At 40.3% G+C, this 6,607-nt stretch overlaps 1 non-coding gene across 1 annotated transcript; it reads right to left on the reverse strand.

Annotated features, from left to right (window-relative positions):
• Positions 1–4,562: 4,562 nt before the first annotated feature.
• LOC118710034 lies at positions 4,563–4,692 on the reverse strand. Its single transcript, XR_004985261.1, has one exon. It is a non-coding gene; the product is annotated as a small nucleolar RNA SNORA44 (small nucleolar RNA).
• Between the last annotated feature and the right edge of the window lie 1,915 nt (positions 4,693–6,607).

Below are 6,607 nucleotides of genomic sequence, written 5' to 3' on the forward strand. Positions count from 1 at the left end.
TGGCTAGTTAGATGGACTGGTAATAGTTTTTAACTAGCTCTTTAGTTTAAAAGACATCAGAGTGATGCTGGTGTTAAACCCCTAAGAGGCATAGAACCAAATGGGCTGGTTATCTCAGGGAGAAATGGAAGAAAATTAGTTCATAAAATTAGAAAGCCAGGCGGCATAGGGCAGGGGAAAACATAGCATATGGAATTGTAGACCTGAGAGCCATTTCCTTCCTGGCCCACCTTTGCTCCGAGAATTTGGGGGAGTGATTTACACTCCCTGAACATTCACTCCTTCACTTATGAAGTTAAGAAGATAATGCCTACTTGACAGCGCTGCGGTGAAGCTTAAAAGAAGTGATATACGGCGGGTAGCTGTGCGCCATAGATTGCTTTGCAGTTATTGTTCTAATGGCTAAAACTTCAGCTCTCTGACAGTTTAAAATATAAAAATTGATAACAACTTTCTACTTATACTATAAAACAAATATGAATGAATGAGTTTCCACTGTAAGCAAAAGAGATTCAAATTAAGCAGCAGAAAGCCTCCTCCCAGACAGCGGTTCTCATCCCTAACTGCCTCTTAGAATAACCTAGGGAGATTCTGAAACATACAATGCCTTCCCAGAGACCCTGCTGTGATTGGTCTGGGGTGAGTCCCAGGCATCTGTTTTTGTTTTTTCCTTTGCTTTTAACTTTAGAATTCTATTGTGTGCAGTGAAATTGTGAATGCCCAGTCAGGAGCAGTAATCTATAAGATGTGCTCTGTTCAACTTAGAACTACATAAAGGGGGGAAAAAGAGCACTAGAGAAGAAGTAAAGGAAGACAAAATAAAATCTTGCATTTTTCTTATTCTTAATTGGTATAACAGGTAGCAATTTATTCAAAATAATACCAGCTTGTTCAGTAATTACAGCATATAGATAAGTGAACAATAGCAACGTTATAAGGGAGGGAATAAAATTGGGAGTATTCCATTATTAGAAAGTAGTGGCATGAACCATGAATTGGTATAGTGTCATTTGAAAGTGGACTTGGATTAGTTATAAATGTATATCACAAATTCCAGGGCAACCACTAAAAAACTTTTTTTAGAGTATAACTGATATGCAAAAGAAAAAATAGAATCATAAAAGACTCAGTTAAAAACAGAGAAGGGAAGGAGGAAATAAAAGATAAAAAAATAAACAAGAATAATAAATTGAATACATTATAAATAAGGTAAATATTAGTCCAACTATAGCAATAATCATTTGCATGTAAATGGGCCAAACATTCCACTTAAAAGACAGAGAGACTGTCAGAGTGGATTAAAAAATAAGATCCAAGTATATGTTGTCTATAAGAAGTTTTACTGATAATTAATATTGATAGAAAAGCATATATATAATTCATATATGCACATATTAAAGGTATATACTTAAAATCATTTTTACAGATGGGAGTGAGCAATCTAAAATGTTTGGAAGCTACTAATATAGAGCAGAAGTACTTTTAAAACTTCAATGTGGATAGGAATCATCTAAAGAACTTATTATGATGCAGATTCTGAAATTAATGAGTATAGGAGGGACTGAGATTTTGTATTTCAGTAAAGCCCTCCAAAGGTATTGATGCTGGCATTCCTCAGACACCATTTTGGGTAGCAAGAGTATTGACAACTTACCCCAAATCCCAATAACTGTGTTTTACATCTAGGAAAAGAATCAAAGATCTGAATCACTGATTGTGTTTCTCCCCTGCAATGATAATCTTTTTACATATTACTGATGTACATATTTTTTAGAGCTAATGGAAGTAAAAAATGTATCTAAATGGTAAGAAAAAAGTGAAGGAGAGAAGAAAATAGAAAAAAAAAGGAGTGTTGAAGAAGAAATAGAATTAGGAATGAAGAGAGGAGGATAAAGGAGCTAGAGTACAAGAATACATTTGTGTCTTTGGGATCATGAATCAGTCATCCAGAAATTGAAGAAACTTATGAAGATAAAAGATCCCACTTTGATGAGACCTTGTTCAGACTACATTAAAGCTTGTGATTACACTATGAGGAAAAAATATGGGTGGAGAGAGAAGTCTTCAACACTTTCAGCTTTTATGGCTTTTGAAGGATATCTTGTGATGACACCTATACAAAGGAGATATGGTAGAGGGAAAGTCATATCCTGAATCCTTAATTCTTGGGAGAGTATTTTGGGGAATAAAACTTGGTCTAGTAACCTGAAGCCAGACCAAGCAGGTAGAGGTTCAAGACTAACCTGTAGGAAGTGTGTGTGGGGGGGGGGAAATAATTCAAGCCTAGATGTTGTAGCATCCTCTTGACAAAAGCAAATGCTAAAGACCCTCAAAAGCTGGATTTTAAGGAGAGGTAAATAATTTTGAGAACAGAGGATAAATTTACAGATTTAGAAAAGATCACAGAAGTTACTTGAATCTGATCATATTTTTGTATCCTTGTCAACCTGGTTTCTGCTCTCTTGAATCCCTTCATCCCTCTTCTACTAAAAGTTCTAAGTTTGCCTGCGACCTCTGAATTTCCAGACCCAAAGAATGTGTGTCAGTACTTCCCAGGCTCTTTAGGAGAATTTGACTTTGGTTATCACTAAAACAATCAAGCAATAAAAATAAATAGGCTTTGAAGAGGAAGGAGCGGTCTACAAACCCTGGGTCTCCTCCCACGTGCCTGATAACATGTCAGTCTCCTGCTTTAACTCCGCTTTCAACCAACTTTATAAATGTCTAAATGTGTCTCTCCTAAAATGTGGTGACCAGAAGCAAATCGGATATTCCAAGTGAGATCTGACCAAGGTCAGGTTCAGCAGGCCCTCAATAATGTCATTTTGTTCAACTTCACTTTATTGTAACATTGATGAGAAAATAAAATTAATTCCTGGCCAGTTCCATGGCCTGTGTGGAGTTTGCACATTCTCCCCATGTCTGCATCGTTTTTCTCCCATATCCTGAGGTCTATCAGCCTGGTCACATTCCTGCTTTGCAGCGCAACATGTCCCATCACCTTTAAAATCACATTTGTCTCCTCGGTTCCACCTTTGAGATCATGTTCACCCTCCTACCACATTCCCCTTATCACTGAATCCAGCTCTTCCATTTCATATTGGCACAGGCTTGCACATAAGCCCTCACCACCTCCAGCCTCCACAATGAATCAGTTTGCAAGGACAGAAAAACTGCATTAGCAAACCCTAACTGGGGTTTGCCCTATGAAAGTACATATAAAACACAGATCTGTGAATGAAGGTGAGATTAGTTCCTGCTTTGCTGGCTTCCATTGGATTCCTTGGAACAGTGATAAATGCAATTATGAGAATGATCCCTGAGGACAGTAACCTGTCACCAGGCCTCTCTTGGGGGCACAGGGTTACTTGGCTCCACCTCCACTTTCAAAATAGACTCAGCCTTATGTGTGGATTCCCCTTTCTTTCAAGCTGCCTGGGCAACTTTAGCTTAGCTCCCTCATTCTTCCAGGGGCCTCAGAAAGTGGAGAAACTGGTTTTTCCTGTGGCTCTTTGGGGCACCCTTCACTTTGCTCTTCATTCACTCCCCCTTCAGAAACCCTTTTAGAGGAGAGGTCAGAATTCTTTTACTTCCCCCATAAGCTCTCTGTTTCAGGTTTCTTTTTTACTGAATAAGGACCTACAGGTCACAATGTAAGGAGTGGTATGAAGATGGATGTGGGTCATCAGTCCCTAAGAGTTGTTATTGCCTTGTCTTGCTGAACCTCCCAGTCACCTACAAGCAGAGACTCTACTAATCCCCACCACTATCAAGAGCAATCCATTAGGAGGACACTCAGATCCTCCACCTGCTTCATTCACCCATTTCTGCCCTCAACACAGAAAATACCTATCTGTCAGGATTTACCCAAGTAACCCTTTTTTGAGAATAAACAGAATTTGAAGAGAACCACTTCATGGGGGTTGGGGAAGTGGGAGGAAGATAAATGGGCTCCTTTATTTCCAAGCTGATATGAAGAAAGCCAAAGGTGAAGGTCAATTGTTTATCCAAAATTGTATCCCATTTATTCAGATCTTTCTGGCATTTAGATTAACATGGAAATCTATAATATCTTCTGAAAAGTTCAAGAACTATCTGCTGTGAGATAAACCCTTCCTGCTTTCAGGAAATGATGATATTGTGGCTTTAAGAAGGGCAGTCCCACCCTCCCTCTCACAATAAATCACACTTTCACAGGTCAGAGACCTTATGCAGCTGAGCTGTTGCAGATAAGTTGCCTGGGGTTCTGTACAGCAGGTACCTCCAAGACCTGCCAGGACAAGAGGGTGAAGGTGAAAGACAGTATTGTGCTAACATGCTTGCCCACATTACATTTGCTGTTTGATGTGATGATTGCACACAGTTCTTTTCTTTCTTCCTTCCTTCCTTCCTTCCTTCCTTCCTTCCTTCCTTCCTTCCTTCCTTCCTTCCTTCCTTCCTTTCTTTCTCTCTCTCTCTCTCCCTCTCCCTCTCCCTCTCCCTCTCTCTCTCCCTCTCTCTCTCTCTCTCTCTCTCTCTCTCTCTCTCTCTCTCTCTCTTTCTTTTTTCCTTTCTTTCTCCGGAGATATAGGAAAGGCGAGTGGCAGATGCAGGTATTATGCTCACCTGAGTTGTCAAAGTCTCTCAGATTGCTCTTGCATTCAGTTGGAGAGCCTATGGTTACAACCAGCCACAGCTTTTGGGAACATGTTGCACACAGGGGTTCTTAACTGGGGTGATTTTGTCCTGTGTCCGCCCCCAACACACACAAACACACACACACACACACACACACATACACACACACTATAATGTCTAGATACATTTTAGTTATCACAAGTGGTAAGGACGGTGCTATTAGCATCTGGTAGTTGAAACTAGGGATGCTATTAAACACCATACAATGCACTAGGCAGTCTCCACACCAAAGAATTATCCAACCCAAGAAATCAATCAGAAATCCTGCCTTCAGCATAAACAATTTGGGGCTAGAAATGTGGTCAAAACAGGAGGCGAGGCCAGAAGGGTCAGACCTGGTGCACTTCAGAAACTGTGTTAGAAATTTCGTCACCTTCCTGGGAGCAAGGGAAGCCACTGAAGCCTGCAAACTGGGAAGTTGGGGTCCTTGGCATGATCGGGTTGGCGTTTATATTTTTAAAGGTCACTGGCTGCTGTGTAACATGGAGAGAATGGAGGCAGGGGCCAGAGTAGAAACAGTAGACTATAGAGAGGAGGGGCTGTTGCAAGAGACCAGATGGGAAGTGATGGAAGTTTGGGATGTAAAACAGAAAAAAAAAAAGAAAAAAAAAAGGAGATAGAGATTCAAGAAACATTTCAGAGATGAAATCAACAGAATTTGAGGTGTGTGAGTGGGAAATGGAGAAAGAAGAAGGCATCAGGGAGGCTCCTGGGCTTTTGCCTGGGTTCAATGGCAGCACCATTCATGGAAAATGGGAACAACTGAAGGGAAGTACAGATGGGGGTGAAATTCAGCTTTGAACACATGGAATTTAAACTGTCCAAGAGAAAACTAGTTAGCTAGGCATTAGATTTGTGAAGCTAGGAAAAGTCTTGTTTATAGTTGATAAACTGACAGCCTGGTGCTTCCAACTTAATGTCCAGCTGGCCCCTCAAAACCAATATATCTCAATCCAAGCCCATTACCTACCCCAAACCATCTCTAACACCTGTGTCCTTTCCCTGTTAAGCACACTGCTCAGGGTCAGGGATCTTATCTGATTTATCTTGCCAGGCTTTACAAGGCTTAGCAACGTGCAGGCCCTTGCAAGAGGTTAATAAATGTGGTAGAACAAATAACTGAGTGAAGTAATCAAGTTCTTCTAACTCTCCACCCCCAGCTACCTCCACCACACTCCTTTGTCCTATTACTTTTGGACAAAAAGTCAGGTCTGTTTAGCTTAGAAAGATCTGAGGTCAAATTCTGTTGTGACCCTCGCACCTGTAGACACAAGACCTTTGACCTGCAAGCTGCAAAGGGCCCTGCCTCCTCTGGCAGCTCAGCCAGGCACTCAGAGAGAGACTTCACAGAACTGACAGCCAACACTGGATTTTATTATTTGTTTGGGTGTCTAAACTCACAGTTATTTCCTGTAACAGATATGCTTCACAAAGGATTGCCACAAATGGATTAGTTTAAATATGAAATTGTGGTTTTTCTCAATCCAATAATCCAGTATATTCCTGTGTATATTTTTTTTTGTGAATTTGTGGGGTTTTTTTTTTAAGGTTTCCAGGAAATAAACACTCATCTACCATGCAGAACTGGTGTTTAGAACAACTGGAAGAGGGAGAGGAATAGCAGGTCACAAAGGAATGTCCCACTGTGTCAGAGCCTCCCCGAGCTTAAGCTTAAACCTTAATTAATCAATCAGTCAGAAAAGTATTTGTTAAGCCCTCCCTGTAAAAAAAAAAAAAAAAAAAAAAAAAAAAGAATTACACAGACACAGTCCTCTAAAAGCCACAGACATGGTCCTCTGAAAGCTCACAGCCCAAGACTATTCCACCTTCTGGTTTTGCGTAACACTTGTTAGAGTGTTAAACAAGAAATTGGACAAAAACAGCAGAATGTTAAAAGGAATTCTGGTATCCTCTTTAGGTTAAATATTAG

The sequence above is a fragment of the Pipistrellus kuhlii genome, unplaced genomic scaffold (genome assembly GCF_014108245.1).
Source record: "Pipistrellus kuhlii isolate mPipKuh1 unplaced genomic scaffold, mPipKuh1.p scaffold_m20_p_7, whole genome shotgun sequence".
Lineage (NCBI taxonomy): Eukaryota > Metazoa > Chordata > Mammalia > Chiroptera > Vespertilionidae > Pipistrellus > Pipistrellus kuhlii.